At 51.5% G+C, this 10,603-nt stretch overlaps 1 pseudogene; it reads right to left on the minus strand.

Annotated features, from left to right (window-relative positions):
• Positions 1 to 6,767: 6,767 nt before the first annotated feature.
• LOC103244502 (keratin, type I cytoskeletal 18 pseudogene) lies at positions 6,768 to 8,161 on the minus strand (annotated as a pseudogene).
• Between the last annotated feature and the right edge of the window lie 2,442 nt (positions 8,162 to 10,603).

The raw sequence follows: 10,603 nt of genomic DNA on the forward strand, positions 1-10,603 counted from the left end.
ACCAGAGGCTTTTGCAGGCACGTTAAACGTTCACTCAGACCCTGAACTAGATCGAGCCACAGAAAGCTTTGACTCACGGAGCTGCCGGTCCCCATTACCCTAAGATACGCATTCTTTCTCTTAAGGAGTTAAGGTGCCATATTGAAACTTTAATCTTTAAATACAGGTAAATAAAACATGATTACAGAAATCATTTTCAGTAGAAATTCATCTTAAGTTAAACTTTCTGCCTCACTGAACTCATCTTTTGGGAGTGGGTGGTTGTCCCTGCTGCAGATAATTGTGACCCTGACTAGCTGGACCTGTGTTCACTGTGAACTGTTTCCTCTGTGGGCCCCAAAGACGCTGGGTGTGAATCGTCCGAGTGAGTGGGGTCTCTCACCTGTGAGTCCTCCCACCAGGGGCCCTGTCCTTCCACCCACCTTCCCCTGGGCCTGTTTCCCTTGAGGTCTGAGCTGGGCTGCCCAGTGAGGGGTCATCCCTGCTGTGAGATGAAACCGAGGCGTGACTCCCCACCCCTATGCAGGGCCCTAGAGGGCGTGCGCGGCTTCAACCCTCTGATCAAGGGCGGATCCAACTCCCTGCTCAGGGCAGCAGCTCGTGGCTTGTTCAGTCCCAGCGGCATCTCGATGGGGTGACGTGAGGGGCACAGAGAACCGAGGTTTGGGTCTGATGGGATTAAACCCCCAACTGGTGTCCCCGCGTCTTCTCTTTGCTGACACCAGACACCAAGAAGAAACATCCCCAGACACACCCGTGAGTGAATTCCGAAGGGTGAGTGGGGGCCAGGCGGCCTCTGAAGGCTCCACGCGGGTTTTTAGGTTTTGCTTTTTGCAGCAGCAAACCCACTGCTCTGGGCTGGGAATTGGTGTTTGCTAAACACACAGGTGGTCTGGAGTGATGTTTTCCTTCTTTAGCAAAGTAACACATGCTCCTTACAGAGAGTCAGACATGCAAAGAGGCAGGCATGTTTTTTAAGGATAAGTGAAACCTTCAGCAGGTTCACGGGGACTGAGTGAAAGGTCTCCCCCCAGGTCAGCCCCTCAGCCTCCCAGTTTCTTCTTGGAGAAGCCAGTGCAGGGCCCCGCGGTGGGGGCGGTGGGTGGGAGGCGATCTCAAGACATCAGGACACGATTAGAGGGTCTCAGTTCATTTTGACACCTGTGCTCGGGAGTCGCTGGCTGGGACTGGACTCCTGGCAGCACCCAGTGAGAAGGGGACAAACCAGGCTGTGACTCTGGCCATTTTCTCCTCTGTGATTATGATTCCCTTGCTGCACCCCCTCTTTCTGGCCCATCCACAGAGCACAGACCTGTCCTTGCTGGCTGACATTTCCCTGCTCCCTGAGGCCGGGTGTGCACCCTGGGGTGCTCAGAGAGTGTCCCTGGATTGATTTCAGGGCCCTCAGTTCTCGGAGGAGATGCCATTCCCTGCAGAGCTCCGTTCACCTGCTCTGAGCACTCCTCGTCCTGCCCCAGGACGTGCTCTCTGGTTTGGCTGGAATGAATGACCCCACCATGCCAACTCTGGGATTCAGGCAAATCAGAGCTGCTGGGCCCGGGCTGTGTTGTCCAGCTGGCCCAGGTGTTTGTACTGAAACACAGCTGTGTCCCCACTGGTTGGTGCAGAGACACTGTCTCTATCCCTGTGGAGACCCTGCGCTGGCACCCCAAGATACAGCAGCCCAAGGGGCACAATTGCTGGCCCAGCAGGAACTTGGGGATCCTACACTCGAGCTATGGTCAATGTCCACGATGACTGGTTAGCCACCAAGTAAACAAAGACAGAGGTGTGGGCAGACGTGCTGTGGCCTCTCAGTGCTGGGTGTGCGAGTGGCCAGAGAGGGCGTCTGAGATGCCCCAGGTGTCTTCACACCCAGACCTGGGTCTGCCAAACCCTGATGGCCCCGAGAGTCCTGACCAGATCCCCGAGGGCCAACCCAACATGCTGGGAATGACCATCGGTGCCAAGCGGGCCCTGGGCAGCTGGGGAAGGGCCGTCACCTCCAATGTTCCACTACCCGGCTCCTCCTCTTTCCTCAGGGGCTGGAATCTGCCCACTGGGCACAGGTCCTCACACAAAGTCTGGTCCAGAAAAAACAGGACCACATTGCCAGGCAGCCTGTCCTTCCCCTCCCCACATTCTGTGCTCTGATTACAGAAATGACGGGCTCATGGCCAGAGACACCAAGCAACAGAGAAAGAGAATAAAGTTGAAAATAAGAATCATTCTTCATCCTACACCTACACAGGGCTGTGTTTTAAGTAAATAAGTTCCTTGATTGTGTCTGTGAGGAGGCCTGAGGTCCTATAACTAAGGATGTTTTTTCGTTTTTTGTTTTTTTTGTTTTTTTTTTTTTGAGGTGGAGTCTCCCTCTGTCGCCCAGGCTGGAGTACAGTGGCGCGATCTTGGCTCACTGGAGCCTCTGTTTCCTGCGTTCAAGCGATTCTCTTGCCTCAGCCTCCCAAGTAGCTGGGACTATAGGTGCACACCACCATGCCCGGCTAATTTTTCGTGTTTTTCATAGAGATGGGGTTTCAACTGTTAGCCAGGATGGTCTCAATCTCCTGACCTCATGATCTGCCTGCCTCAACCTCCCAAAGTGCTGGGATTACAGTCGTGAGCCACTGCGCCCGGCCTGATCAGTGAATTTTTTGGTGCCCCCTTAAACTTTATGCCTCACTTGCTGGACCCTGATTATCCAGAGATGAGCGCCTCCCTCCCCTGCCTCATCCTAGTCCCCATCCTGCTGATAGGCCTCTGGTCTCTGCTTCTTGATGACATCTGGGGAAGTTTCCCTAGGATTTTGGTCACTTTGATTTATCATAACAGACTTGTTAATAATGAATGGAATATGGCAGGGCCTGGTGGCTCATGCCTGTAATCCCAGCACTTTTGGAAGCTGGGTGGGCAGATTACTTGAGGTCAGGAGTTCGAGACCAGCCTGGTCAACATGGAGAAACCCCGTCTCTACTGAAAACACAAGAATTACCTGGGCGTGCTGACACATGCCTATATTCCCAGCTACTCAGGAGGCTGAGGCAGGAGAATCGCTTGAACCTGGGAGGCGGAGGTTGTAGTGAGCTGAGATCACGCAACTGCACTCCAGTCTGGGAGACAGAGCAAGACTGTCTCAAAAAAACAAAAACAAAAACAAAAAATGAATGGAATAGCTCATGTTTAGGTGTTACAAAATCCATGCCAGACAAGTCTAAACTTTAACCTCACACCCAGTTCCTAGATTAGTTCCTTTTCCAGCTCAAATTCAGCTTAAGCCTCGGGAGTCCTTAGTTGCGGGAGGAACCACCTGCTCTTTTCCCTACCTTTGTTCCTGTTTTTTCTCTGCTGGTTCCTGTGGGGCTGGGTGCATTCAGAGGTCGGGACACGCTAAAGGTCTTTGGCTTTTTGGTTCTATTGATGGGTGAGTTCCAAATACTAGCTTTCTCTTGTAGGATATCTCATTTATTTATTTGTTAGAAATATTTATTTAGAACACACCATTCATGTGCCAGACACTGTTCCAGCCACTGGGGATAGGGTGATAAATGAGATAAACAAAAATACCTGCCCAGGTTAAGCTTCTATTCTAGGGAAGACAAAAAAGAAAGAAAATACATGTGTACTTAGCACATTAGAACGTTCCAAGTACTGTAAAAAAAGTAAAGCAGGCTGGACTCAGTGACTCATGTCTGTAATCCCTGCCCTCAGGGAGGTCGAGATAGGCAGGTTGCTTGAGCTCAGGAGTTCGAGACCAGCCTGGGCAACATGGCAAAATCCTGTGTCTAAAAAAAAAAAAAAAAAACAAATGTAGTTGGGTGTGGTCGCATGCCCCTGTGATCTCAGCCACTGGGGAGGCTGAGGTGGGAGGATTGCTTGAGCCTGGGATGCGGAGGTTGCAGTAAGTCAAGATCACGCCATTGCACTCCGGTCTGTATGACAGAGTCAGACACTGTCTCAAGAAAAAAAAAAGAAAAAGAAAAACAAGAAAGCAGAGATGGGGGCAAGCAGGAGAGGGGCCTGGGGATGGGAGCCTCCCTGACCTCCCACAGTTCTTCCTGCCCCTCTCCTGTCTCACTGGGCACGGGCCACCTGGGGCTTGTGGTTGTTTTGCGCCAACCTAATATCTTGTTCCTGCCAACAGTCGGAGGCCAACTGAGGCTTCTCTGTCCTCCACAGGGAACAGCATTGGCCTAAACCTGCAGACACCTTTGCAAAGGGGAGTCAGCTCAGGTAAACCCGCTGGCGAAGCATGATTCCAGCGTGGGGACACCGAGGCCGACACTTCTTGCTGTAGGTGATTTAATGTTGGGCCTCAATATTTCACTCCCCCTGTAAGAGTATGACACATCCACATCCTTACCGGGGTCCAGGGGAGGGTGGATAGGCTTATCCATCCCATATGTATTGCTTGTGGCTGGGTGACGTGCTTATGCCAAGAGCATTTTCATAGACACGGCACAGGCAGAAGCCTAGAATGTGTCGGCACTGCCAGGCCTGCCCTCTAATGCTCTTGGTTTTTCCCACGAGATGAGCGTGCCCCAGGGAACTTTGGCTCCGGCTGCAGGATGAGAGGCGTGTAGAGCACGCAGAGTTCCAACCCTCAGCCTGGAGTCAAGCCCAGACTACATCAGCCTAAGCCCCACCAAGCCACGGGTGCAGGGGTGAAAAGCAAATGCTAAGTGTCCATGACATTGACTTTCAAAGGGGTGCCTCATGTTATGTGGTTCATCCCAGCAACAATGAAGAAATTTCTCTATCAGTCGGTCGGTAAATAATTATTGACGATGTACTAGGAAGGTGGAGTGATTGGAGTAGATTTGATCCCTATTCTCATGGAGCTTACTTTCTAGAGGGGAAGACAGATGATGAATGAATAAATATAAATTATTCTATTAGGTTGGTGCAGCAGTAATCCCGGTTTTTGCCATTAAAGGTAATGGCCATCAAAAGCCGGGAGGAGCCAGCGCTGCAGTTCATTAAAAGTAATGGCAAAAACTGCGATGACTTCTGCACCAATCTAATAGAATAATTAGAAGTGTGCAAAACGTTGCAATGGGAAACTTCCAAGTGCCGGGATAACATCTAGCTTCCTGGAGTCAGGAGATGGGGGTTTTCAACCTAACCAAGCTGAAGTCCAAGTGATGGGGGCGGGCTGGGGGTGAAATTTCAGCGGAGACTCCAAGGATGAATGGTAATTAGAAAAGTGAACCCAGATGGTGAGGGGGGAAGTGTTTCAGGCACAGAGAACAGCATGTGCAAAGGCCTATGTGGGGAGGACATCCTGTGTTCATCGACCTGAGGGGTGAGCAGCAGGCTGGAGCAGAGCGGGTTGAGAGGAGGGTGGGGAGCCGGGGAAAGGCACTCCAGGCAGAGGGCACAGCAGGGGGAAAGACCCAGAGTCAGGCCTGAGCCCGTGTGGTTTGAGGAAGTGACAGAGGCCTGTCTGGCAGGAAAGAAACCGCAGAGGGGAGACCATAAGGCCAGGGCAGAGGGCAGGGCCGTGCTGGGCACTGTGGGCTGTGGATGGTACCTGGCATTTATTCTTGGGTGAGGGGAACGTGTTAGAAGATTTTAAGGAGAGCAGGAACATTTGGGGATAATGTGTATTCTAGGAATCTCAACCAAGTAAATTCATAGTTCGAATGTTCCCAAGACTTCTGCACAGGCAAAGTGAAAGATGGTTTCTAGAGCTGTGAGATAAGATCATGGTAAAAAAGAATGACTAAGTTTCTAAAGGTCATTTCAAAGGGTGGATTTCATTTTTTTCTTTTTCTTTTTTTTTTTTTTTGAGGCGGAGTCTTGCTCTGTCGCCCAGGCTGGAGTGCAGTGGCACTATCTCGGCTCACTGCAAGCTCCGCCTCCTGGGTTCACGCCATTCTCCTGCCTCAGCCTCCTGAGTAGCTGGGACTACAGGCACCTGCCACCACGCCCGGCTAATTTTTTTGTATTTTTAGTAGAGATGGGGTTTCACCGTGTTAGCCAGGATGGTCTCGATCTCCTGACTTCGTGATCCACCCACCTCGGCCTCCCAAAGTGCTGGGATTACAGGCTTGAGCCACCGCGCCCGGCCCAAAGGGTGGATTTCCATCTTACAATTGAATATAAGTAGATTGCAAGGTTGATGGAAAGTAGAAAATTTCCTGACTGGCGTGAACAGAAAAGAAACATCAATTAGAAAGGAAAACATTTATTTATTTACTTCCCCTGCAGTTTTCCTGACTGCTACATTTCAGGAGAAGGGATGGTTTATGAGGGTCAAGGAGCCGGAGGCATGGGGAGGAGCTGGTGTTTTTGTTCCGGTCTGAGGGTCCTGGAGCCGGAGCCCATGGGAGGAGCCGGTGCTGCCACTGATGCCTTAGGGTCAAGGAGTTGAAGATCCCAGAGGAGCTGGTGCTGCTGTTCCAGTTTGAGGTTCGTAGAGCTGGAGACCCAGGGAGAGAAGATGGAGCTGCTGTTCTAACTTAAGGATCATGACGCGGAAGAGACAGACAGGAGCTGGTGTTGCCACTGCTCAAATCTGATTGCATTGGACCTGCAGCCGGGGGTGGAGCCGGTGCTACCTTTGCAGTCTGAGAGTCATTGAGCTGGAGGTCCAGGAAGGAGCTGGTGCTGCTGTTCTAGGGTAAGGGTCATAGAGCTGTAGACCTAGGGAGGAGCAATGTTGTTTTAGTTCGAGGGTCTGGAACCTGGCGACCCAGGGAGGAGAGGTCTTGTTCTCATTTGAGGGTCCTGGAGTTGCAGACCCAGGCAGGAGCCATGTTGTTGAAGTTTGAGGGTCTGGGAGCTGGCAACCCAGGGAGGAGAGGTCTTCTTCTAGTTTGAGGGTCGTGGAGCTGCAGACCCAGGGAGGAGCAATGTTGTTGTAGTAGTTTGAAACTACTTCATTGATTTGTAAATCAGACCATGAGCTTCATTGGTCTCAGACACCATTTTGCCATCCACTATCTGGTGGGTAGTGGTCTTTTGGATGGTTTGCATGGAGTTGCGGCTGTCCAGGGCATCACCAAGATTGAAGTCCTCGCTCTCTTCCAGCAGGCGGCAGTAGGTGGCGATCTCAGCCTCCAGCTTGACCTTATGTTCAGCAGGGCCTCCTACTCCTGGGCCTAGTGCTATCTCTCTGCCTGGGTCTATGCCAGCTCTGACTCCAGGTGCAGCAGTATCCCGCTGAGCTGTTCCATCTGCAGGGCATAGCAGGCCTCCACCTCCCTCAGGCTGTTCTCCAAGCTGGCCTTCAGATTTCTCATGGAGTCCAGATAGATCTCCAAGGACTGTACATCTCAGTTCTGTGAGAGTCATCTCAGCAGCTCCAACCTTGGTGGACTGCGTGGTGACTACTGTGGTGCCCTCCTCAGTCTACTGAGACCAGTACTTGTCCAGCTCCTCTCGGTTCTTCTGAGTCAGCTCGTCATATTGGGCCCGGATGTCTGTCATGATCTTGCCGAGGTCCTGAGATTTGGGGTATCTACCTCCACGGTCAACCCAGAGCTGGCAATCTGGGCTTGTAGGCCTTTTACTTCCTCTTTGTGGTTCTTCTTCATGAAGAGCAGCTCCTCCTTGAGAGCCTCGATCTCTGTCTCTAGCTGCAACCAAGTGACACTGATGTCATCAATGACCTTGTGGAGCCCATGGATGTTGCTCTCCACAGACTGGCACATGGCCAGCTCTGTCTCCTACTTGATTCTAAAGTCATCAGCAGCAAGATGGGCACTGTCGACCTGCAGAACGATGCAAGCATTGTCCACGGTATTTGTGAAGATCTGAGCCCTCAGGTCCTCGATGGTTTTGAAGTAATGGCTCCAGTCTCTGACCTGGGTCCCTTCTTCTCCAGGTGCTCCCGGATTTTGCTCTCCAGCTTCTGGTTCTTGGTCTCCAGGCTCCTCATTCTGTCCAGGTAGGAGGCCAGAAGGTCGTTCAGGCTTTGCATGGTCTCCTTCTCATTCTGGATGCCTCCCATTCCTGCCAGATCCCCAGCCATCCCCACGGACAGGTCCCCGGACCCCATGCCACCCCGGAAGCTGGTGGAGCAGGACTTGGAGATCCGGGAACCAGAGCCCCTGGGGCCTGCATAGATGCTGACTGGGCTGCTGACCAGCAAGGTGCCATAGCTAGGCGTCTGGACAGAGCCCAGGGACCAGTAGGGTAGTTGGAGGAGAAGGTGGAGTGGTGAAGCTCATGCTGTCCAGGGGGGAGAGAGAGAGGACAGGACTCAGGCTTTGCTGACATTATTTCTTTTTTATTATTTTTTTGAGACAGTGCCTCACTCTGTCACCTAGGCTGGAGTGGCGCAACTGTGGCTCACTGCAACCTCTGCGTCCAGGGTTCTGTGATTCTCCTGCCTCAGCCTACTGAGTAGCTGGGACTACAGGCACCCACTACCATGCCCAGCTAATTTTTGTATTTTTAGTAGAGACGGGGTTTCACCATGTTGGCCAGGCTGGTCTCAAACCCCTGACCTCAAGTGATCTGCCCACCTAGGCTTCCCAAAGTGCTGGAATTATAGGTGTGAGCCCCCACACCTGGCCCAAATGTGTTATTTAAGAGCTAAAATTAACTTGAGACAACAGAGCGAGACTCCATCTCAAAAAAATAAAAATAAATAAAATTAACTTGATTTGGTAATACGGGGCATGGAGGTGGACAAGGAGTTAAAGATGAGGTGTGGGTTAATTCTTGAGCAATTACAAGGATGGTGGTTATGTCTGCTGCGAAAGAGGCCGAGCAGACAGCGTAGGGTGGTAGGAAGGTGGTGGACGAGTTCAGTTTGAGTCATGCAGAACTTAGAATGCCTTTATTTATTTAGAGACAGAGTTTCGCTCTTGTTGTCCAGGCTGGACTGCAATGGCGCTATCTTGGCTCACCGCAACCTCTGCCTCCCGGGTTCAAGTGATTCTCCTGCCTCAGCCTCCAGAGTAGCTGGGATTACAGGCATGTGCCACCACACCTGGCTAATTTTGTATTTTTAGTAGAGATGGGGTTTCTCCATGTTGGTCAGTCTGGTCTCCAACTCCTGCCTCGGCCTCCCAAAGTGCTGGGATTACAGGCGTGAGCCACCACACCCAGCCTAGGATGCCTTTAAATCACACAGCTGAGCAGGTCTACGAGGAAGCTGGCCTAGAGCTCCAGGGAGCTGTCAGGCCTAGGGTCATCGTTCTGGGTGCACTGACACAAGAATGGTAATGAAGACCAAGGGCAGAGGGGTGAGTGGGTGAATCTGCCCAGGAAGGGAACACAGGGTGAGTGGGAGCAGAGCCTGAGGAATCCCACTAGCGAGGAGAAGGGAACCAGGAGGAGCAGGCTGCCGAGGAAACAGAATAGGAATATGGCAGAGAACTGAGAAGAGAAACCAGGAGGGCCTCCCAGCTGAAAAGTCAACAGAAGCAACTTCTGTGAAAAGAGGGAGGGATCAAGAGCGCCTTGAAGAGGGAGCTGGACAAGGACTAATGTCTCAGTTCAAATGTCATTTTCTCGACCTATTTTGGCATGACACAGGATTTCATTTCCAGAGGATCAGACCTCAAAGAAACAGGCACAAATTTGCAGTTCTCTGAGGTAACTGGAGTCCAGGACTCAACCGATACTTAGACAAAGGTGGCCTGCATGGATATGGAGGCGGAAGAGGCCTCCCAGGTGTCTGGCTGGGGTAGTTACCACTGCAAGATGGAGTAATACAAAAGAGGGCATGGGTGAAGATTGGAGATGCTGGCTGTATTAAATATCAGGTTTCAGGGCTGGGTGCGGTGGCTCACACCTGTAATACCAGCACTTTTGGAGGCTGAGACAGTCGGATCACATGAGGTCAGGAGACAAGCCTGACCAACATGATGAAACACCATCTCTACTAAAAATACAAAATTAGCTGGGTATGGTGGTGGGCGCCTGTAATCCCAGCTACTCGGGAGACTGAGGCACGAAAATCACTTGAACCTGAGAGGCAGAGGTTGCAGTGAGCCAAGACTGCACCACTGCACTCCAGCCTGGGCAAAAAGAGCAGAACCCCAACTCAAAAAAGCAAAACAAAACAAACAGGTTCCAGGCCAGGCTCGGTGGCTGACACCTGTAATCCCAGCACTTTAGGGGGCCAAGGTGGACCACCTGAGCCCAGGGGTTCAAGCCCAGCCCAGGCAACATAGTGAGACCCTGTCTCCTCCTTAAAAAAAAAAAAAACTAAGGTTTCTATGGGATTGGAATGAAGCTCAAGCAGCCAAACACTACAGTGGGCACCCACGATGCTGTACAGGGAGAGCTCTGTATACTTTGCTCCTTGGATCCTAGCATCCTTAAGAGGCAGATAAAATTATCTCCACTTCATAGGAGACAGGTTCAGAAAATATTCACTAGATGCCCCACACCTAACAGCAGAGTATGAACTTAAACACATCCAGGACCTGAAACTTGACCCTGCAGAGTCCCTTTACTGCAAGCCTTCAGCACTGCTGCTGTTATGCACACGCAGCAGAAGCCGCATGTCTAAAACCTTGCTATATGGAGCACTGTCACTTCTCACCTCCCAGAGCCTCCCAACTGTAACAAGTGTTCTTTTTACAGAGGACAGGCACCATGAGGCCCAGCTGGTGGCATCAGCTGAGATTAGATGCCAAATAGG

The sequence above is a fragment of the Chlorocebus sabaeus genome, chromosome 2, assembly GCF_047675955.1.
Source record: "Chlorocebus sabaeus isolate Y175 chromosome 2, mChlSab1.0.hap1, whole genome shotgun sequence".
Lineage (NCBI taxonomy): Eukaryota > Metazoa > Chordata > Mammalia > Primates > Cercopithecidae > Chlorocebus > Chlorocebus sabaeus.